The sequence below is a fragment of the Trichomycterus rosablanca genome, chromosome 3, assembly GCF_030014385.1.
Source record: "Trichomycterus rosablanca isolate fTriRos1 chromosome 3, fTriRos1.hap1, whole genome shotgun sequence".
Taxonomy (NCBI): Eukaryota; Metazoa; Chordata; class Actinopteri; order Siluriformes; family Trichomycteridae; genus Trichomycterus; species Trichomycterus rosablanca.
Window position 1 is genome coordinate 32,670,131 of NC_085990.1, and position 24,797 is coordinate 32,694,927.

Below are 24,797 nucleotides of genomic sequence, written 5' to 3' on the forward strand. Positions count from 1 at the left end.
CAGAATATTATTTTCTATGCAAATTTGTGTCCTTACCAGTTCTGGTGTTCATAGACGCTCACACAGTTCCTGACGACTTGCAATTTGCATTTCTAATGAAATGATCACCACGCATCCCCTCAGATCAGTGTGCTGTAAAAGAAGGGCAAACGGTGCAAAATGAATAGCTCTTCTGTGTTTCCTGGATTGTTACTTGGTTGTTGAAAGCTGGTGATGTCATCATTTTACTTTGTTTAGAAGAAGCCTGGATGTGGCCTCTAGTGTGATGGTTACTCTGAGTTTCTCTTTTGTTGAGTTTGTGTAAGGGAAACATCCCTGCTTAAGCACCGAGACATGTTTGTCATGGGGTGACCACATTTGCGATGCATTTCTGGTATTTAGCAGATGCTTTTTTCCAACAGGGCACAACAGTGGTAACCTGGTATAGTTGTGGCGCTTAAACCAGGGACCGTTGGATTACTAGTCCTCTTCCTTTACCACGGCTCTTTTAGCGCATCCAATTGTTCAATTAGCATCGTGCTTCCTCTCTGTCTATGCCAAACCCTGCCCTGACGGAGGTGATTGAAGCTAACCCGTATCCCCTCCGAAACACGAGCAGCAGCCAGATGCATCTTTGCCACCCACACATTGACGAGTTTGGCGCCACCTAGCGTTGCATGCGGAGAGACACACCCTAAGGGCACCCTCTCCCATCTCTGTGTAAGCGCCTCCAATCAGCCGGCAGAAAACGCAATCGCATTCTGACAGTGAGAAACCCACATCCGGTTCTTTGTCCCACCCCCCACATGAGCAACCGGCCAATCGTTGCTCATATAGCCACTCAGCTTCGAACCGGTAAAGCAAGGCTGGATTCGATACCACGTTCTCAGAATCCAGCCCTGGTTGCAGCGCGTTTCTTTTTACCGCTGCGCCACCTGAGCGGCGTTCAGCAGGCAACATTTAAATTATGATTCACTTGAAGCTGTTTCTGTTATTCTAGGCACTTTCTTAATTAGATCACACTTTTCTTTTCCACTTGATTTCTCTGCAAGTGCAAGGTCTGGACTACAAAAACACAGAATTTTGAAATTAACTGAAATATCAGACCATTCCTGAGTCACTTAAAAATTTTTAGTAAAGGAGTAAGCAAAAAATATCGTCTTGGTCGTTTTAGACAGACAGACAAAGGAGAAGCAGCTGTTAAAGCTGAAACGACCCAATTCCCTCTTATATAATTGTCCCATCCAAATGTGTTATAGAGCTAATTAGTTTCTTATAGAGCGTTTAATACCCTGGCAGTGTGCTAAACATGTACAATGTTTCTCACATCGGTTGGAATAGCAGTGAAACCACCAGAATGATTTTAGCATGCCATTACAGCTGAATCACCACTTCACTGGTGAGCCACAGCTCTGTTGTAGTGAGTTTCCTCTCTCTCTCTCTCTCTCTCTCTCTCTGTGTGTGTGTGTGTGTGTGTGTGTGTGTGTGTGTGTGTGTCTACTCTATTGTCATTATTAACTGTACTGCTAATGCATTCCATCACTGAGCTAATAAGTGTTTTGTTATTGTTTTCTAGTTTACAACTAATTAGTAACTGAGCTAATAGGCTAGCACTATATATGCTTGAGTTAACATTTACATAAATTGGAGGTTCTTTATTGTCAGTTACCAGAAAAAACCTAGTACACACACACACACACCTTAGCAGCACTCTTAGTTGAGCAGGGCAAAGACCTTTATGAAAGGTGTTTTTTTTAATTGACGTTGCCAAGCTTAATTTTACACACTTGATATTACATTATAATTGATATCACATTAATGGTTGGCTTGGTTGTCAGTCTTTTTATGATGTATTAAAATATCTCTCAGTAAAGTAATTTTGTTTAATTAGAACATGGCAAATTATTCAATATTCTCTGCGGGTGTACCTGCAGGTTACAAAGTGAATATAGACGTGATGACTGATTTACTGTTAAATGTGGATTTATTATGTGATGTTTTTAGTGCATCTAAGGCAGCTGCTCAAGTTATTTCCAACAACAAACAATTACCAATAATTTTATACTTGTAAATGCACTCAGAATTTGACAGAACCCTTCTGTGAGCAATGGGCGACACTAAACCTCCAAAATGCAGTAATAAAAACCAGGGTGCCTGCTTTTGGCCATGTGTAGGCTGGATGGCACTGCATCATATGCAACATATTACTATATTACATCACTATATTATTTGGTGAATTTTTTAGCTTGATGTTTTGTACCTATGGGGTGCCATTCAGTTTATTCTCGTTCCCATTTATATTTCATAAGCACTAAAAAGGTAACTAGCCTGCCAGAATAGACCATTTACTGACTTAAAAGCCTCATCTGCCTGAGATTACTGTATCATAACTGCAGTCATGTTAAATTCATGAGGGTGGCAATGCTGCCAAACTTCAGGACTTGTGATGTTTGTTATGCATTTTGGAACATAAACTATTGCATAGTGGAGCAGGGTTTTACTGAGCATGCTTCTGCTGCTGTCTAAAACTGAAATAGTTGAGTTAAGTGGATGAACAAATCCTAGGCTTGCATTGCAGAGCTTGTGAGGACAAGTCTTTTTTCTTAGCACGTTGTATGAGAATGGTGTGGCTCACAGCCATATGACATCAATATGAAAATCCATTAGCTTTGGAGTTTATTAGAACAGAAATCTGATATGTACTGTATATGACAACAGAACATCAGATCGGCGTTTGTGACTTTTAGGTCGTTCTATATCATTCGTCATTAGTTCTGCCAAAATATAATTAAAACATTTTAAATTGTGATGATTTAAATATCTAGAAATACAATATTAAATCATTTCATAATCAACTATTTTATATTTTGGTCTTAATGTTAAGTAGAAGTTGCTCTGCCATAAATGACCGACCAGGTAACAGATGAACCTTTGCATTTGAACAATCTATTTTTATAGCATATATTTCATGTGTGGCCTGTATGCAGAGTCTTTTATTCGTGGGCTGCCACGGTAACTCCTGCTTCAATTTGCACACTTGCACATCTGCATCACTGCTGTGGGATTCCTGTGTGTATCACCCACTTCACACTCCCGACACATCATCTGTTCACTGTCTTCAGTCCTCACATTCCTTTTAACACTCTGCTCTCTTATTTCTTAGTTCACACATCATTTAAATATCATGCTACCCTATTTAACTGCTAAATTCTACAAGCTGTTTATACCGAAAACAATTAGTTATTATACCCTCCAGTAATACTCTGTACTCTGCTTGGTTATACTGATTTAATTTTTTTTTCTTTCGACTGCTCCTGTATTACTGAATTATTCTTGTCTGTCTTGGCACAGTTAATGCCGGATACACTTCTTAATGCAAATGTTCTTATTTTATTTGGGCTTGGGACCAGCGCTGAGAGTGCATTGACATGGATTGGCTGTTCACAATCACTCCATGATGCTTAATGATGAGTTGAATTAATGCCAAGGAATTTTAGTTTTGTTAATTTGACCAGAGCAAGTTGTTCCCAAAGTGTTAGGATTTGTTTTAAGGTCCTCCAACTTCATCATGTCATTTACTTGTCATATTGAGAATATACAGCGATCAGCCATAACATTAAAACCACCTCCTTGTTTGTACACACATTGTCCATTTTATCAGCTCCACTTACCATTAGGAGCACTTTGTAGTTCTACATTTACTGATTGTAGTCCATCTGTTTCTCTGCATGCTTGGTTAGCCCCCTTTCATGCTGTTCTTCAATGGTCAGGACTCTCCCAGGACCACTACAGAGTAGGTATTATTTCTGTGGTGGATCATTCTCAGCACTGCAGTGACACTGACATGGTGCGGAAGGAGTTTGTAAACACCTCACTGTCACTGCTGGACTGAGAAGAGTTCACCAAACCAAAAACATATATCCAGCCAACAGCGCCCCGTAGGCAGCGCCCTGTGACCACTGATGAAGATCTAGACGATGACCAACTCAAACAGCAGCAATAGATGAGCCATCGTCTCTGACTTAACATCTACACGGTGGACCAACTAGGTAGGAGTGTCTAATAGAGTGGACAGTGAGTGGACACGGTATTTAAAAACTCCAACAGCGCTGCTTTGTCTGATCCACTCATACCAGCACAACACACACTAACACACTACCACCATGTCAGTGTCACTGCAGTGCTGAGAATCATCCACCACCCAAATAATACCTGCTCTGTAGTGGTCCTGTGAGAGTCCTAACCATTATAGAACTGCATGAAAGGGGGCTAACAAAGCATGCAGAGAAACAGATGGACTACAGTCAGTAATTGTAGAACTACAAAGTGCTCTTATATGGTAAGTGGAGCTGATAAAATGGACAGTGAGTGTAAACAAGGAGGTGGTTTTAATCTTATGGCTGCTCGGTGTATTATTTTATTTGCAGAACTAATAACAACGTTTTAATGTAATCTTCACTTTAAATTTTGTGCCTGAATATTTTGTCTTTATCAATAACTTTGAGAGGTCTGATGTCTGAGTAATACAATTCTTCTAATTTTCAGCAACAGATTGTCTCTAAATATTTCTTCTTAAAGCTGTAAGGCACGAAGCTCTTACCCAGAGTTTTGTAGTGCTGTTATGTTAAACACTGCTGTCCGAGTTACTTACTTTAGGAACTGTATGCTTATGGTCACTAAAATCTCGTGTCCATGTCATCCAGGACTCCAGACACTCATCATGCATGTTTTTCCAGGTGTTGTGCGTCAGATCTGTCAGTCTGTGTACCAGCCTTGGATGCCAACACTGACATTTTGTTTCCACTTGTCAGGACATTGTAATTTAGTGTCCTCGTCTCTAGTGTTTTCTACATACGCCTAACAGTGATACAGTTTCAGTGCTGTACAGCAAACATTTTTAAAAGCCATCATATAAACAAATTTGGCACAAAATGAAGACAACCAAGTACAATTTTACTAAACTATGTTGTTGTTTATTTATTTTGTGGATGTATCTAGACAGACAAAATCAAATAACTGATCATTAATATACAAATAGACACAAATATGTCATCAGGTATTATAATTACACATGAGGTAAGAGAAATTTTTTTTCCATCGAGTGTGTTGCTGCTTACAATTGTAGGGAATTTATGAAGTCATAAAACGCTGTGCGTGTGCTTACATGCATTTACATTTCACCAGCTAGTGGAAATGCATCAAACAGACCTTTTAAACCCAGAGCATTAATCATAGAATTACTTCTTTTTTGTTTATCGGTTTATTGGTTGTTCATTAATCATCTCTAATTAAAGTTGTATGTAGGGCATCAACTAATGATTACTTTGATAATTATTTAATCCGTTTTATTATTTAGTACGTTGGTTTATTATTATTATTATTATTATTATTCCAGGTGACGCTGTCCAGGTCCTTTGTGTTTGAATGTTTTCCTTGTGTCCGTGTGGGTTTCCTGCAGGAGCTCCGGTTTCCTCCCACAGCCCACAGACATTAGGTGGATCAGAGATACAAAATTGCCGTTAGGTGTGTGTGTGTGTGAATGTGTGTGTGTGTTTGCCCTGTGATGAACTGGTGACCTGTCCAGGGTATTTCCTACTGAATACACTGGGACCCTGAATACGATACAGCGGTGGTAAAACAGACAGTGAATGAATGAATAAATAATTCAGATGGCCATTTTTTAAACACACTATGTAATACATTAAAAAATAACTATAACGTTAGAAATATTTACTTACTTTTATACAATTTATGCACTGTAATACTAACAGAATGTGTCATTCAAACAATCAATGTACACTGATCCAGCCATACCACCCAAATAATACCCGCACTGTGGTGGTCCTGTGAGAGTCCTGACCATTGAAGAACAGCATGAAGGGGGGCTAACAAAGAATGCAGAAAAACAGATGGACTACAGGCAGTAATTGTAGAACTACAAAGTGCTTCTATATGGTAAGTGGAGCTGATAAAATGGACAATGAGTGTAGAAACAAGGAGGTGGTTTTAATGTTATGGCTGATCGGTGTATATGTAGAAAAGACTATTCATACATAAAACCGGAACACATTTTTATGTTCCTTAAAGTATTACATATTAAACCCAGGATGTTTTGAATTAAATATGCAAAACTGAAATAAAACAAACACTTATCACACTCGCCTTCATGGCATCAGATGTGTTTTGATATGTGTTGAACAATTTTTTATATGAGACCATGTTCACCCATTTTATCCCATTGAGTTCTCACACAAATATTTGGCCAAACCTCAAAAGTATTTGAGACACCTTAATCCAAACAGCCAGCAATACTTGAGTGCAGTGGTGGGCAAACTATTCATCTAACAAAAATTCATCCTTTAATCACGACAATAAAGGTTTGAATGGGAATTTATATTAGTTCCAAACCTCCACCCCCGCACCCAACTGGCCCGTTTGTCAATTTTTAAAACCAAGTGTGGCCCTTGACCCGAAAAGTTTGCCCACCCCTGCTTTAGTGAGAGACATCACTAAGTTATCAGACTGCTTACTCATGTTGGCCACAATCCAATTATTACAAACCAAACTATTATTCACATTATAACACATTATGCAATAAAGCAGCATTGTTTTAAATCCATTGGTGTATTTGCCACTGATTGCCACACTCCTTTGCTTCTGCTAGGCTACCAATGCATAGTGTTTAAGGTACTACAGAAAGTTGCTGGTTCAAGCACCATTACTGTGAAGTTGAGCAAGGCCCTTAACTTTCAATTGCTTGCACTGTAGATACAATAGCAAGTTGGTAAAAGTGTCTGTTAAGTAGAATAAATGTAAGTTTTTAACTCTAAGCATCGGACATGCTTTTTCATTAGGCGTTTGTGCATCTTAGTTGTACGTTTGTGTGGGATCAGATCTGCACTTTTTGCATCTAATGAGCTTTTGTTAAGAACCTGATGTGAAGTGTTCTCATAGTACAGATAATTTTGATAACATTATGCACAGAAGTGCAACTAGAATAGAATTTGGTTTATGCTGGCATGAACAAGAGGATTTAGCAGCACTTTAATCCTCAGATCTGCAGGTATATGGAATAAGCAATAGACTGACCCTTCTGACTAACCTCGCTTTTATGACTGGTGATTAGAGCCGTGCTACATTATTTATGGGCTTACATGTTGAAATGAGTGCAACAGCTGTAAGGCAGGACTCCATCCATCAATCTTTATGTTTTGTTTCATTTTTATTTTCTCTCCTTCAAGCATATACATAAATATACATCTCGCTCATTTTAAAATATTCTCTTATATATATACAGTGTATCACAAAAGTGAGTACACCCCTCACATTTCTGCAGATATTTAAGTATATCTTTTCATGGGACAACACTGACAAAATGACACTTTGACACAATGAAAAGTAGTCTGTGTGCAGCTTATATAACAGTGTAAATTTATTCTTCCCTCAAAATAACTCAATATACAGCCATTAATGTCTAAACCACCGGCAACAAAAGTGAGTACACCCCTAAGAGACTACACCCCTAAATGTCCAAATTGAGCACTGCTTGTCATTTTCCCTCCAAAATGTCATGTGATTTGTTAGTGTTACTAGGTCTCAGGTGTGCATAGGGAGCAGGTGTGTTCAATTTAGTAGTACAGCTCTCACACTCTCTCATACTGGTCACTAAAAGTTCCAACATGGCACCTCATGGCAAAGAACTCTCTGAGGATCTTAAAAGACGAATTGTTGCGCTACATGAAGATGGCCAAGGCTACAAGAAGATTGCCAACACCCTGAAACTGAGCTGCAGCACAGTGGCCAAGATCATCCAGCGTTTTAAAAGAGCAGGGTCCACTCAGAACAGACCTCGCGTTGGTCGTCCAAAGAAGCTGAGTGCACGTGCTCAGCGTCACATCCAACTGCTGTCTTTGAAAGATAGGCGCAGGAGTGCTGTCAGCATTGCTGCAGAGATTGAAAAGGTGGGGGGTCAGCCTGTCAGTGCTCAGACCATACGCCGCACACTACATCAAATTGGTCTGCATGGCTGTCACCCCAGAAGGAAGCCTCTTCTGAAGTCTCTACACAAGAAAGCCCGCAAACAGTTTGCTGAAGACATGTCAACAAAGGACATGGATTACTGGAACCATGTCCTATGGTCTGATGAGACCAAGATCAATTTGTTTGGTTCAGACGGTCTCAAGCATGTGTGGCGGCAATCAGGTGAGGTGTACAAAGATAAGTGTGTCATGCCTACAGTCAAGCATGGTGGTGGGAATGCCATGGTCTGGGGCTGCATGAGTGCAGCAGGTGTTGGGGAGTTACATTTCATTGAGGGACACATGAACTCCAATATGTACTGTGAAATACTGAAGCAGAGCATGATCCCCTCCCTCCGGAAACTGGGTCGCAGGGCAGTGTTCCAGCATGATAATGACCCCAAACACGCCTCTAAGACGACCACTGCTTTATTGAAGAGGCTGAGGGTAAAGGTGATGGACTGGCCAAGCATGTCTCCAGACCTAAACCCAATAGAACATCTTTGGGGCATCCTCAAGCGGAAGGTGGAGGAGCGCAAAGTCTCGAATATCCGCCAGCTCCGTGATGTCGTCATGGAGGAGTGGAAAAGCATTCCAGTGGCAACCTGTGAAGCTCTGGTAAACTCCATGCCCAGGAGAGTTAAGGCAGTTCTGGGAAATAATGGTGGCCACACAAAATATTGACACTTCAGGAACTTTCACTAAGGGGTGTACTCACTTTTGTTGCCGGTGGTTTTGACATTAATGGCTGTATATTGAGTTATTTTGAGGGAAGAATAAATTTACACTGTTATATAAGCTGCACACAGACTACTTTTCATTGTGTCAAAGTGTCATTTTGTCAGTGTTGTCCCATGAAAAGATATACTTAAATATCTGCAGAAATGTGAGGGGTGTACTCACTTTTGTGATACACTGTATATACAGTATATATACAGTGTATCACAAAAGTGAGTACACCCCTCACATTTCTGCAAATATTTTATTATATCTTTTCATGGGACAACACTATAGAAATAAAACTTGGATATAACTTAGAGTAGTCAGTGTACAACTTGTATAGCAGTGTAGATTTACTGTCTTCTGAAAATAACTCAACACACAGCCATTAATGTCTAAATAGCTGGCAACATAAGTGAGTACACCCCACAGTGAACATGTCCAAATTGTGCCCAAAGTGTCAATATTTTGTGTGACCACCATTATTATCCAGCACTGCCTTAACCCTCCTGGGCATGGAATTCACCAGAGCTGCACAGGTTGCTACTGGAATCCTCTTCCACTCCTCCATGATGACATCACGGAGATGGTGGATGTTAGACACCTTGAACTCCTCCACCTTCCACTTGAGGATGCGCCACAGGTGCTCAATTGGGTTTAGTCCATCACCTTTACCTTCAGCTTCCTCAGCAAGGCAGTTGTCAGCAAGGCAGTTGAGGTTGTGTTTGGGGTCGTTATCCTGTTGGAAAACTTCGAAAGTTTTCGAAGGGAGGGGATCATGCTCTGTTTCAGAATGTCACAGTACATGTTGGAATTCATGTTTCCCTCAATGAACTGCAGCTCCCCAGTGCCAGCAACACTCATGCAGCCCAAGACCATGATGCTACCACCACCATGCTTGACTGTAGGCAAGATACAGTTGTCTTGGTACTTCTCACCAGGGCGCCGCCACACATGCTGGACACCATCTGAGCCAAACAAGTTTATCTTGGTCTCGTCAGACCACAGGGCATTCCAGTAATCCATGTTCTTGGACTGCTTGTTTTCAGCAAACTGTTTGCTGGCTTTCTTGTGCGTCAGCTTCCTTCTGGGATGACGACCATGCAGACCGAGTTGATGCAGTGTGCGGCGTATGGTCTGAGCACTGACAGGCTGACCTCCCACGTCTTCAACCTCTGCAGCAATGCTGGCAGCACTCGTGTCTATTTTTTAAAGCCAACCTCTGGATATGACGCCGAACACGTGGACTCAACTTCTTTGGTCGACCCTGGCGAAGCCTGTTCCGAGTGGAACCTGTCCTGGAAAACCGCTGTATGACCTTGGCCACCATGCTGTAGCTCAGTTTCAGGGTGTTAGCAATCTTCTTATAGCCCAGGCCATCTTTGTGGAGAGCAATAATTCTATTTCTCACATCCTCAGAGAGTTCTTTGCCATGAGGTGCCATGTTGAATATCCAGTGGCCAGTATGAGAGAATTGTACCCAAAACACCAAATTTAACAGCCCTGCTCCCCATTTACACCTGGGACCTTGACACATGACACCAGGGAGGGACAATGACACATTTGGGCACAATTTGGACATGTTCACTGTGGGGTGTACTCACTTATGTTGCCAGCTATTTAGACATTAATGGCTGTGTGTTGAGTTATTTTCAGAAGACAGTAAATCTACACTGCTATACAAGCTGTACACTGACTACTCTAAGTTATATCCAAGTTTCATGTCTATAGTGTTGTCCCATGAAAAGATATAATGAAATATTTGCAGAAATGTGAGGGGTGTACTCACTTTTGTGATACACTGTGTGTATATATATATATATATATATATATATATATATATATATATATATACACAGGGGTTGGACAAAATAACTGAAACACCTGTCATTTTAGTGTGGTAGGTTTCATGGCTAAATTGGACCAGTCTGGTGGCCAATCTTCATTAATTGCACATTGCACCAGTAAGAGCAGAGTGTGAAGGTTCAATTAGCAGGGTAAGAGCACAGTTTTGCTCAAAATATTGCAATGCACACAACATTATGGGTGACATACCAGAGTTCAAAAGAGGACAAATTGTTGGTGCACGTCTTGCTGGCGCATCTGTGACCAAGACAGCAAGTCTTTGTGATGTATCAAGAGCCACGGTATCCAGGGTAATGTCAGCATACCACCAAGAAGGACAAACCACATCCAACAGGATTAACTGTGGACGCAAGAGGAAGCTGTCTGAAAGGGATGTTCGGGTGCTAACCCGGATTGTATCCAAAAAACATAAAACCACGGCTGCCCAAATCACGGCAGAATTAAATGTGCACCTCAACTCTCCTGTTTCCACCAGAACTGTCCGTCGGGAGCTCCACAGGGTCAATATACACGGCCGGGCTGCTATAGCCAAACCTTTGGTCACTCGTGCCAATGCCAAACGTCGGTTTCAATGGTGCAAGGAGCGCAAATCTTGGGCTGTGGACAATGTGAAACATGTATTGTTCTCTGATGAGTCCACCTTTACTGTTTTCCCCACATCCGGGAGAGTTACGGTGTGGAGAAGCCCCAAAGAAGCGTACCACCCAGACTGTTGCATGCCCAGAGTGAAGCATGGGGGTGGATCAGTGATGGTTTGGGCTGCCATGTCATGGTATTCCCTTGGCCCAATACTTGTGCTAGATGGGCGCGTCACTGCCAAGGACTACCGAACCATTCTGGAGGACCATGTGCATCCAATGGCGGTGCCGTGTATCAGGATGACAATGCACCAATACACACAGCAAGACTGGTGAAAGATTGGTTTGATGAACATGAAAGTGAAGTTGAACATCTCCCATGGCCTGCACAGTCACCAGATCTAAATATTATTGAGCCACTTTGGGGTGTTTTGGAGAAGCGAGTCAGGAAACGTTTTCCTCCACCAGCATCACGTAGTGACCTGGCCACTATCCTGCAAGAAGAATGGCTTAAAATCCCTCTGACCACTGTGCAGGACTTGTATATGTCATTTCCAAGACGAATTGACGCTGTATTGGCCGCAAAAGGAGGCCCTACACCATACTAATAAATTATTGTGGTCTAAAACCAGGTGTTTCAGTTATTTTGTCCAACCCCTGTATATATATATAAGAGAATATTTTAAAATGAGCGAGATGGTTTTACTGGTTTTATGATGCTGGAACATTATATATACAGTGTATCACAAAAGTGAGTACACCCCTCACATTTCTGCAAATATTTCATTATATCTTTTCATGGGACAACACTATAGACATGAAACTTGGATATAACTTAGAGTAGTCAGTGTACAGCTTGTATAGCAGTGTAGATTTACTGTCTTCTGAAAATAACTCAACACACAGCCATTAATGTCTAAATAGCTGGCAACATAAGTGAGTACACCCCACAGTGAACATGTCCAAATTGTGCCCAAATGTGTCGTTGTCCCTCCCTGGTGTCATGTGTCAAGGTCCCAGGTGTGAATGGGGAGCAGGGCTGTTAAATTTGGTGTTTTGGGTACAATTCTCTCATACTGGCCACTGGATATTCAACATGGCACCTCATGGCAAAGAACTCTCTGAGGATGTGAGAAATAGAATTGTTGCTCTCCACAAAGATGGCCTGGGCTATAAGAAGATTGCTAACACCCTGAAACTGAGCTACAGCATGGTGGCCAAGGTCATACAGCGGTTTTCCAGGACAGGTTCCACTCGGAACAGGCTTCGCCAGGGTCGACCAAAGAAGTTGAGTCCACGTGTTCGGCGTCATATCCAGAGGTTGGCTTTAAAAAATAGACACATGAGTGCTGCCAGCATTGCTGCAGAGGTTGAAGACGTGGGAGGTCAGCCTGTCAGTGCTCAGACCATACGCCGCACACTGCATCAACTCGGTCTGCACGGTCGTCATCCCAGAAGGAAGCTGACGCACAAGAAAGCCCGCAAACAGTTTGCTGAAGACAAGCAGTCCAAGAACATGGATTACTGGAATGCCCTGTGGTCTGACGAGACCAAGATAAACTTGTTTGGCTCAGATGGTGTCCAGCATGTGTGGCGGCGCCCTGGTGAGAAGTACCAAGACAACTGTATCTTGCCTACAGTCAAGCATGGTGGTGGTAGCATCATGGTCTTGGGCTGCATGAGTGTTGCTGGCACTGGGGAGCTGCGGTCCATTGAGGGAAACATGAATTCCAACATGTACTGTGACATTCTGAAACAGAGCATGATCCCCTCCCTTCGAAAACTGGGCCTCATGGCAGTTTTCCAACAGGATAACGACCCCAAACACAACCTCCAAGATGACAACTGCCTTGCTGAGGAAGCTGAAGGTAAAGGTGATGGATTAAACCCAATTGAGCACCTGTGGCGCATCCTCAAGTGGAAGGTGGAGGAGTTCAAGGTGTCTAACATCCACCAGCTCCGTGATGTCATCATGGAGGAGTGGAAGAGGATTCCAGTAGCAACCTGTGCAGCTCTGGTGAATTCCATGCCCAGGAGGGTTAAGGCAGTGCTGGATAATAATGGTGGTCACACAAAATATTGACACTTTGGGCACAATTTGGACATGTTCACTGTGGGGTGTACTCACTTATGTTGCCAGCTATTTAGACATTAATGGCTGTGTGTTGAGTTATTTTCAGAAGACAGTAAATCTACACTGCTATACAAGTTGTACACTGACTACTCTAACTTATATCCAAGTTTTATTTCTATAGTGTTGTCCCATGAAAAGATATAATAAAATATTTGCAGAAATGTGAGGGGTGTACTCACTTTTGTGATACACTGTATATATATATATATATATAATATTCTGTCGCTTTAACTAATGTTGACCTGCTGCAGCATTTCTGTTACCTGGTCATCCTAGCAGGCTTCTTCTCAGCTGCTGTTTGATTTGAATGATTTCTAGTTAGCTTAGATAACATGGTTTATAAAGGCCTGTAGCTGTGCACAGTGTGGGGTATGCACTTTTTTATTCCTTGAGAATTGATAAATATTTATCCATTTAGATCCTTTTCTTATACAGTGTGTTTGCTCATTCTCAGAAACATCTCTATCTTTAGAACATTAACTCACAGATATCACATTTGTGTAATGTAGGTGGACAAACATCAAAATTGATGTTAGAATAGAATTATTTACTTAGAACTGACTACTTTGTTTAGAACTGATGGTGTTAAACATGCATTTAGTAGAATAAATAGTGGACAGCTGTAGATCGTGGAATGCAGTCCATACTGAGAAGAAGAATGTGGTGACACGATTTGGAGGTTTGTTTAGAATCTGTGACACCGTTGAATAACTTCACAAGCTGGCATTATAGACGTACCAACATACCAGTCTAGACATACCAATCATGTCTGTCTCTCTGTCTTTTGTTTTTCTTCTCCCCCCCCTCTATTTGTGTGTGTGTGTGTGTGTGGTGTGTGTGTTGTGTGTGTTGTGTGTGTGTGTGTGTGTGTGTGTGTGGGGTCACAACTGTCAGACAATCCTCAACAACATTCTTGTGCTATATTGTACCCTAGTCTCGTATGTTCAGTAGTAGTCAGGCTCTACTTGGAAGTAATAATTCAGCACTACGCCTACTTAGTCTTCCAGTCTTTGATGTCCAACATCCACCCTAGCAGTCTAAGCTCCACTCTCAATTCACAAATGACATAAGCTGTTAAAAATTCAACTAAAATATTGAAAGTTTTTAAATAGTACTTGTGTTGGTTCGTTCCAATTTGTCTGTCTCTTGCTTTTTTTCCATTTCTCTCACCCACGTGATCGCATACATTTTGTGTTATTCTGAAAGGAGTTGTTTAGAGTTGGATGCTTTGTTTCGTTTGATGAAGTGGCCATCATCTGCTATTGTGATGAGTGCAGGTTATAAAGTGCATGCCTGTCTGCTATGCAAACACATGCAGACAAAAACTGGAGACGAAACACATTTGATAGGGTACACTGGTTTTGTGCTTTGTGAGGCCATGATGATTTACAATCTGCATGTTGGTGCAGAAACGAACCGTACAGTCTTCATGGGAGATCGGGGCTGCACGTTTCCAGAAGCGCATGGAGCGTCTGTTGTAGTACATGGCCACCTGCTGGTGCCTAGAGTGTATTTTCTTTTTAGGAACAGCACCGTGAACAGCATGGTTAGAATGAAAATGCTTGCACTCAACACTGGCGTCATACACTGCCAATCTAAAACTCTAAACAATGAAACAAGTGAAAAACATTAAATTTAAAATCATGCTCTGCAGAAACATCTATAAGGGCCATTCCACTACATCATTTTGTATTTTTGGTCAACACTAAGTCTAGTAATACACATACTTAACTACTCAGAATGTGTATTGTTTAATCTCAGGCAACTTTTGTTTCATTTTTACAAGGTTTCTAAGTCAAAGATGGCTGTATATGAGTAACAGGACCGAAAGTAACAGGACTGAGTTTTTAACACAGAATTAGTAAATAGCAGCATAGAGTTCATGCTAAAAGCATAAGAACACTGAGCACTGTCCAGTAATGTATCTAGCAATTTTATTTTTAAAATAAAAAATAAAAACTAAGAAAAAATGTAGGTAACAGGAGTGTACATTAATCTTACATTAATGTAAGATTAATTCTCTCAGTCAGAGTTACAATATTATTAAACATACATGGGCATAAAAGGGTGAACTTACTTTTGGTCTGGTTCTGTGGTCTTCAGTAGATACAGATAATGTACATTTCTGTTCAAAATGTGACTTGAAGGATGAATATGTTAGGGTAATAGTAAAAACCTGGGGACATGACTAAAACATGTATTTTAACCACATAATTATACATTTCTTATAAAAATAAATATTAAAAACCTAGAGGGGATATGGAGTCACCCACCAAACAATGCATTTTTAGTCTGCATTAAACAATGCAGATTTTAGTCATTATATTTCATTGTACTTAGAATGGGAAACATGAGAAAATACTAGTTTTGTATTAACATTTTACATTCTATATCTTAAATTTATAATTAGATCAATGTGCATTTTAAAGTTAATTTTCATATATATTTAATGTCTTGTGGATGGAAATTGAACCAATTCGGCAGAATGACCCATTACATTTCTAACCTATTCTTAGTTGCTCATTTATTTTATTAAGTAGCTTATTGTCAGCTTTGTCTACGTTGTTAATGAATTGATAAAGGACCACTATAAGATGTCCTCTAATTGATATTTGGGTAGTTGATCCTTTTAGTATTCTGGTGACACTTTAGGCACAGTATGTTGAAACATCAGGCATAAATGCCAGTTTAAGAATAGTCCAACATCCAGTAATATTTAATCTACAGTATTCTTTTTACAGAAAGCAGCTGCAGCACAAAGGCAATCAAAGATTTTCTATAGGATTTAAATTTGGAGACTGTTAAGGCCACTCCAGGATATTCCAGTACTGGTTCCTTAGCCAAGCTTTGGACTGCGAAGTGTGCTTTAGATCACTGTCTTGCTGGGAAGTCCAATTATCATCAAGGTTCAATTTTACTACAGAAGGCAGGGCTCTAGAGTGCGACCAATTTGGTCGCACATGCGACCTAATTTCTCAATGGTGCGACTAAAAAAAATCTGTGGTCGCACCGGTGCGACCAGCCGTTTGAGGGGGAAAAAAAGTCTCCGCTACTTTGAAAGTCTCCCTGTGGTACAACAACAGACACACATCAGGCCCATATCATGGTCTAAACCAATCAGAGACAGTGAAGGGCGGGACAATATTGTAGCGGCGATATGTGAGCGACATTCAGCTCAGCCAATCAGAATGCAGCGCTAGGTTTATACATGTGCGTTTGGACGTTCAGTTGGTTTCGTTTTGTATATGAGACTTCGCCGGACGGCCCCAGCATTAAAGTTCGGTTTCTGGAGATAGACAGTGAAGTCTACCTTGTCGTGTGCTTTTATTCCCACACCTCCATCACCACACAGCAAGAGACCTGTAACATCCCGGACAGTGGTGAGCCGACCCTCTAGTAGCAATAGGCTAATGCTAGCGGTAAAGTGCGGCGATAGCGAAAGTAAAAACACCACTATATTTTCGTTAAGTAAAATATAAAAAATAACTAAAAGACAGTGAAATATTAGAATACATGTAATCAAAATACACAGTAAGTGCACCGCAAGTGATTTTGGAAATCTGTGTAAAAGATTCAGTAAAGCCGATAATATAATGCACTGTATTCAAGATTACACTCTAGAGCCCCATACACACACACACACACAAATATATATACAGTGTATCACAAAAGTAAGTACACCCCTCACATTTCTGCAAATATTTCATTATATCTTTTCATGGGACAACACTATAGACATGAAACTTGGATATAACTTAGAGTAGTCAGTGTACAACTTGTATAGCAGTGTAGATTTACTGTCTTCTGAAAATAACTCAACACACAGCCATTAATGTCTAAATAGCTGGCAACATAAGTGAGTACACCCCACAGTGAACATGTCCAAATTGTGCCCAAAGTGTCAATATTTTGTGTGACCACCATTATTATCCAGCACTGCCTTAACCTTCCTGGGCATGGAATTCACCAGAGCTGCACAGGTTGCTACTGGAATCCTCTTCCACTCCTTCATGATGACATCACGGAGCTGGTGGATGTTAGACACCTTGAACTCCTCCACCTTCCACTTGAGGATGCGCCACAGGTGCTCAATTGGGTTTAGTCCATCACCTTTACCTTCAGCTTCCTCAGCAAGGCAGTTGTCATCTTGGAGGTTGTGTTTGGGGTCGTTATCCTGTTGGAAAACTGCCATGAGGCCCAGTTTTCGAAGGGAGGGGATCATGCTCTGTTTCAGAATGTCACAGTACATGTTGAAATTCATGTTTCCCTCAATGAACTGCAGCTCCCCAGTGCCAGCAACACTCATGCAGCCCAAGACCATGATGCTACCACCACCATGCTCGACTGTAGGCAAGATACAGTTGTCTTGGTACTTCTCACCAGGGCGCCGTCACACATGCTGGACACCATCTGAGCCAAACAAGTTTATCTTGGTCTCGTCAGACCACAGGGCATTCCAGTAATCCATGTTCTTGGACTGCTTGTCTTCAGCAAACTGTTTGCTGGCTTTCTTGTGCGTCAGCTTCCTTCTGGGATGACGACCATGCAGACCGAGTTGATGCAGTGTGCGGCGTATGGTCTGAGCACTGACAGGCTGACCTCCCACGTCTTCAACCTCTGCAGCAATGCTGGCAGCACTCATGTGTCTATTTTTTAAAGCCAACCTCTGGATATGACGCCGATCACGTGGACTCGACTTCTTTGGTGGACCCTGGCGAAGCCTGTTCCGAGTGGAACCTGTCCTGGAAAACCGCTGTATGACCTTGGCCACCATGCTGTAGCTCAGTTTCAGGGTGTTAGCAATCTTCTTATAGCCCAGGCCATCTTTGTGGAGAGCAACAATTCTATTTCTCACATCCTCAGAGAGTTCTTTGCCATGAGGTGCCATGTTGAATATCCAGTGGCCAGTATGAGAGAATTGTACCCAAAACACCAAATTTAACAGCCCTGCTCCCCATTTACACCTGGGACCTTGACACATGACACCAGGGAGGGACAACGACACATTTGGGCACAATTTGGACATGTTCACTGTGGGGTGTACTCACTTATGTTGCCAGCTATTTAGACATTAATGGCTGTGTGTTGAGTTATTTTCAGAAGACAGTAAATCTACACTGCTATACAAGCTGTACACTGACTACTCTAAGTTATATCCAAGTTTTATTTCTATAGTGTTGTCCCATGAAAAGATATAATGAAATATTTGCAGAAATGTGAGGGGTGTACTCACTTTTGTGATACACTGTATATACATATAATTTTAAATATACACACATATAAATAGATAGACACATACATACACACATTTACTCTTTTTTTATTGTTATAATTTTTATAATAGTGTACTATAATGAGACTGTAATACTATAATTAACTGTAAAGAGCATGGGAAGACCATGGCCGGCAATAGTGTATCTGTGACTGGTTCTAATACATTTCGAATTGAAAGGCTGAAAAACAATGCATCTATAAAACACATTACATGCCCCAATAAATGCACTGCCCAAGTGTCCCCTCTCCCCACTGCCTTTCAGCGGCAGGCAGCAGCAGACAGATCATCAGACGAGGCCATGTTGACCATATTGTTAGTTAATCATTTACAAGTCAATATTGCCTATATGGACAGCAGAAAAAAAAAAGTGAACCTGTAAAACTGTGGTGTTAAATGCGATGCGGTCGAAAATTAGGGTGCACCTAACTTTTGTGCTGGTGCACCTAAGAAAAAAAGTTAGGCGCACCAGTGCAACCAGTGCAAAAAGTTAGTCTAGAGCCCTGGAAGGCTGAACATTCCTCCTCAAAATGCTTTCTGTGTGGAGTTTGCATGTTCTCCCCGTGTCTGTGTGGGTTTCCTTTGGGAGCTTCGGTTTCCTCCAATGGTCCAAAGACATGCAAGTGAGGTGAATTGGAGATAAAAAATTGTGCCATGACTGTGTTTGACATTAAAGACTTGAACTGATAAATCTTGTGTAACCAGTAATTACGTGTCCTGTCATTAATGTAACCAGTGTGTGTAAAACATGACGTTAAAATCCTAGTAAATAAATAAGTAAATATTTCTTTAATTAGTTACAAAATAAGCATTTTAATAAAGTGTAAACAGTTTGCTATTTAGCACAATATTCTAGCATAATTATGCTCCGGAGGTTATTTACGATATTTCACATGCATCAGCATTTAAAAGCTTATATTCTGGTGCTAAGAGGTCGCTTGTTAGTTTGCATGTGCGTTATACTGCAAGTCTGTCCTATCAGGCGAGGATATGAGAAAAGGGATTTGAATGGCATGTATACACAAGGGTGTGTCTCAGTAAGTAACGACTGTTAGGTATTTGGCCCAGAGGACATGTATGCACAAAAACCTAATTATCATTTGTAGAAAAACAAACACACACACACACACTACCTGAGCTGTAACATATATATGACTGACACGAGTGCTGAAGCAGATGTTTAATGACAAAGAGGTCACACATGCACACGTACACCTACACTAGCATTTCATCTTTCTGTTGCAGTCTGCATATTTCTTTCCAGCTGAATAACAACACAGACGGAGCTCTGTAATTATACATGCAGAATTTCTCTGGGGTGGGATTCACTCCTAACCCACTCTTATTGTCTTATTTTGCTGACTGGTCTCATTAAGAAGTTGATGTGTAGTGCTGAAGGCAGAAAATAACAAAAGCCCGATTGGTGGGCTTTCACACTTGATGTGGAAGTTCATACCACTAGATGTCACTAGCGACCTGTGCTCTGGTATACTTCCTTTCTGACAGACAAAGGTGAGCTGTGCTGATTTTGGAAACCAGATTGTATGTTAAAGCACGGCATGATGGTTTGTCCTGCTCCCCTTTAATCCTTAATATATCAACAAAACAAAAAAATGAGTATGGCTGATAACTGATCGTGTACCAACATGTTTTCAGTAAGCAAGCATGGTAACTGTCTCATACTTTTATTTGCAAGTACTTTTTATCTGTTGGCATTCAACATCACATGCATTCACAGCATGAAGTATTCATGTTAATCAATATAAATAATAATCAAAAAAAGTAAAGCGAATCCAATCGGATACAGATTCTGTATTTGTAGACTGGTTTTGCATTAAACCCTTAAAAGTATAATTGCAACAGGATCGTGCAGTGTCAGAACAAACACATTGGACACATTATTTTCCACAAATTCTGTTCACCAGGACAACTTTTGGTCTCCATGGGTTGCTTGGGTCACCATAAAAGCAAAAGGCGATTCCAGCAGTTCAAGCTAAGATGCCTCGTCTTGTCATTAAATCAGGATTTGGATCATTCTGGTCTGCATACCTGATTTGGCCCAGTTTTTACGTCAAATACCCCTCCTAATGCCAGATGCCCTTATATCGAAGCTTGGGACCAGCAATTAAAGCACATTGGCTATTTCGGGGTGACCAAACAGCCTAGCCATTGGGAGATTAAATTGCCAATCATGGCTGTGTAAATGCCTGATCGCATCAATGTGATTTGTTTGTTTTGTTTGTTTTATCATGTTTTACACACGTTGGATACATTCATGACAGGAACGGTAGTTACTCATTACACAGGGTTCTTCAGTTCACAAGGTTCTATCGAACACAGTCCTGGACAATTTTGTATCTCCAATTCACCTCACTTGCATGTCTTTGGACTGGGAGGAAACCGGAGCCCCTGGAGGAAACCCACGCAGACACGGGGAGAACATGCAAACTCCACACAGAAAGCACCCGAACCGCCTCACATGGGGATCAAACCCAGGACCTTCTTGCTGTGAGGCGACAGTGCTAGCCACCGTGCTGCACTGAGATTTGAACCCCCGGATCACCTCCTGGGATTTGAACTTGAAGGCTCTATATCAGATTATGCCATGTTTAGCAACACCAAATCTCTTTCCCATGAAACAGCTAGTACAGAGAATTTCCATTATATTATTTTTTCTATGTTTAAAACTAGAGTTCAATGAAATGTTTATACAACATAGAGTTGAGTTTCACTGGAAGCCTTTGATATTTGACCATTACTAAAACTGCTTAATATGTAATGCTTGTTATTTTTTAATCAACCTTTTTATCCTGGTTGAGGGTTTGGTAACACCGGGAAAAATTGGGCGCAAGGCAGGAAAACCCTGGACAGTGCACCAGTCCATCACAGGGCTTCGGCCACTCTGCCTCGGTCAGACACAGCCAATCAAGTCTGTGTAAAAGGCTGTCTGGGCCTCAGCACTGGTGGGCTAGCGTAATTGACCGCCGCACCACCCAGGCCTGCTTGTTTGGGTTTATTGAAAATATTCTTCTTAGAGGAGTCAGACAGAAGGGCACACAGACGCTTCCGGCCTGGTTCTTCATAAAAGAGCTCTGGTTATCTTCTTTGTCATAAAATCAATACAGAGCTTCATCCGAGCAAAAGCAACTCTGGATTCTCACTCACACACGCACACACTCAAACATATACACACTTCTACAAGTGTACACACACTTTCTGTCAAACTTTTATCCATTTCTGGCACAGGTGTTGAGAAAAAGAAAGCAGACAGGATGTGACAGGGAACACAAGGGTGAAGTTGAGAGAAGGTTTGGGGGGGGGGGGGGGGGGGGGGGCAGTGTGTGTTTGAGGGTTTTGTTTCAAAGATTTTGAAGTAGATTGAGTACATGTATACAGTGTATATGGGGAAAGGCAGAAGGGCATCACACATTCCTAATACAAGACCTGTTCATTAGGTGAAGAAATAGGAGAGCCAAATTTGAAGAAATGGGTATAGAAAGGGCAAACACACCAGCTCTAACCTTCTAATCTTTCTGAAGTGACTGCTTGTTAGTCGCATGATGTAAATATTACATGTCATTTAAAAAAGGTATGGTAATTCTGTAATATGTTAGAATATTTGAACTGAATTGGCAGACCTCTGCAGAGAAGTTTGATGCATGATGGTCCGTGTTTCAGCTGAGAAAGCTTCGAGTCACATGATGCCTGGCAAAACTGCTTTTTCGTTGGCATGGCTATTGTTTCTATAGAGCAGGGGTGTCAAACTCATTTTCATCGAGGGCCACATCTGCATTATGGTAACCCTCAAAGGCCCAATTGTAACGTATCCTGCTGTGCTGGCAGTCTGCCTTTTAAGTCTTGGACAGTTTGTTGTTTTTCTTGGAGACTAAATTATGTGTTTGGTGCCAAATTTATACTGTATATTTATAATGTATATCTACATTTATATTGTACTCCTTTACCGCAGACACGGCCTCATAACACGAGACCTACCGTTTTTTCTTCTTAAAGCACAAACTTGTATTCACTTTCCCATTTTTCATTAAATTCCCTTCCTTCTGCTTCAATTTTCTCTTCTTGTACAGTAGTGTTAAAAAAAATAGCAGTGACTTTTTTTAAAAGCACAAAATCATTATAATAACTTTTATTTCCATAAATGCAAACACACTGAAAATACTACACTTTCAATTCTTAATCAAAACATTAACTAAATGTAGCCAGTTTGTGTTCATCCTTTACAGAAAGTTGAATGAATATTAGGCTGTTCAAAAAAATAGCAGTGCCAGCATTTTTCTTTAAAAACTAAAAAAAATGTATCTATAACATGAAAATTTTTTTGCGGTTTCACTTTTTTTCACAATTTTGGGTTTTGCCTCAAAAAAACACGTTTCAGATTTCAGCGCACAAGTTCTCTCTGGGATTGAAGTCAGGGGATTGTGCTGGTCACTCTATTACCTCAATCTTGTTTGTCTGTAACCAAGATGTTTTGGGTCATTGTCATGTTGAAACACCCATTTTAAGGACATTTCTTCTTCGACATAGGGCAACATGATGATCTCAAGTATTCTGATATATTTAAATTGATCCATGATCCCTCGTATGTGATAACTAGTAACACCATGGTATGAGAAACATCCCCATATCATAATTTTGTACCACTGTGCTTTACTGTCTTCACAGTGAACTGTGGCTTGAATTCAGTGCTCGATGGTCGTCTGACATACTGTCTACTGCCACTAGACCCAAAAAAAACAATTTTGCTTTCACCAGTCCACAAATGTTCAGCCATTTCTCTTTGGACCAGTCAATGTGTTCCTTGGCAAATTTGAACCCATTCAGGACACGTCTTTTTCTTAACAACGGGACTTTGCAAGGAATTCTTGCTGGTAAATTGGCTTCACTTAATCATCTTCTGTACTCACTGGTAACTTCAGATGTTCCTTGATCTTTCTAGAGGTGATCATTGGCTGAGCCTTTGCCATTCTGGCTATTCTTCGATCCTTTTGAACAGTAGTTCCACGCTTCGTTCTGCGTCTTTCAGGTTTTGGTTGTCACTTTAAGACATTTTAGCTGAGCAGCCTATAATTTGCTGCACTTCTCTGTATGTTTTTTCCCTCTACAATCAACTTTTTAATCAAAGTACGCTGTTCATCAGAACAATGTCTGGAACAACCCGTTTTACCCAGTATTTCAGAAGGAAATGCGCTATGACCAACCTGTGCAACATTTGCCACCCTCCTACCTTAAATAAGGGCCAAAATTGACACCCGTTCTTCTGCAGAATGAATGACTTCACCAACTGAACTCCTCACTGCTATTATTTTGAACAAGCCCCTTTCAATCAATGCTTCAATTACTCAGAATGAGTGGGATGCATGTCCTAATTATTGGGTTTGTTTTGTTTTCATTACTCTACTACACTTTCAAGTGAATTTTTTGTATCACTTCTACTAAAAACAGTGATTTATCAGGTGAATGGTGTTGGACTGCTATTATTTTGAACACTACTGTACATATTGGGATTATTTGTAAATATTTCTCAGCATCACTTGTTGGAAAAGTTCCTCAGTTAAAACACTGCGGTCACTTTGCGGGTCACAAAATCGACATGCACTGCGGGAGATGCAGTTTATGTACAATTTTACAGTGTGTTTTAAGACAATCAAACGTCTTTTAAGCTCTCGCAGGCCACATAGAATCATGTGGCGGGCCGGATTTGGCCTGTAGGCCTTGAGTTTGACATATGTGCTGTAGAGTAAGGCAGTGTCGCTTTGCTTGCCGCACATCACTTTATCCTGGTTACTTCTGCACTCGGAGTTCAATCGGATTGAACTTTGACCCAGTTTGCTGCTGACCTTTGTAAAACGCCACCAATGACATAAATTGTTTACATGACTTAGTCAAATTGAAGCAGACATGGACAGGAGAGAAACTGATTCTCAGTGTTTCACAAACCCTAAATGATTGTGTTCCACTTTAATCAAGAACCATGGTGTCGTGAGAAAAAATACGACATGGTGGTTAGTGAGCAGTGAAACGGGGAGACCAGGTTTGCATTTTAAATAGCATGTTTCCTAATCCTGGAATCCCTTGTTTTGGCTTTGATAGCTCTATATTAAGATTTAATGCACAATTTCATTAAAACAATAAAGTTTCATAAACCTGTTTTTTTTTTTTTCACGTCTCTAAATCACGAGCACTGCTGAGCGTTCTTATTTGAAACTAAAATA

The 24,797-nt window shown here is 40.9% G+C and overlaps 1 protein-coding gene across 1 annotated transcript in view; it reads left to right on the plus strand.

Moving 5' to 3' along the window:
• Nucleotides 1-24,797, plus strand: part of pard3aa (par-3 family cell polarity regulator alpha, a) — a 537,783-nt gene that overhangs the window by 48,553 nt on the left and 464,433 nt on the right. The gene's annotated exons all lie outside the window — the stretch shown is intronic.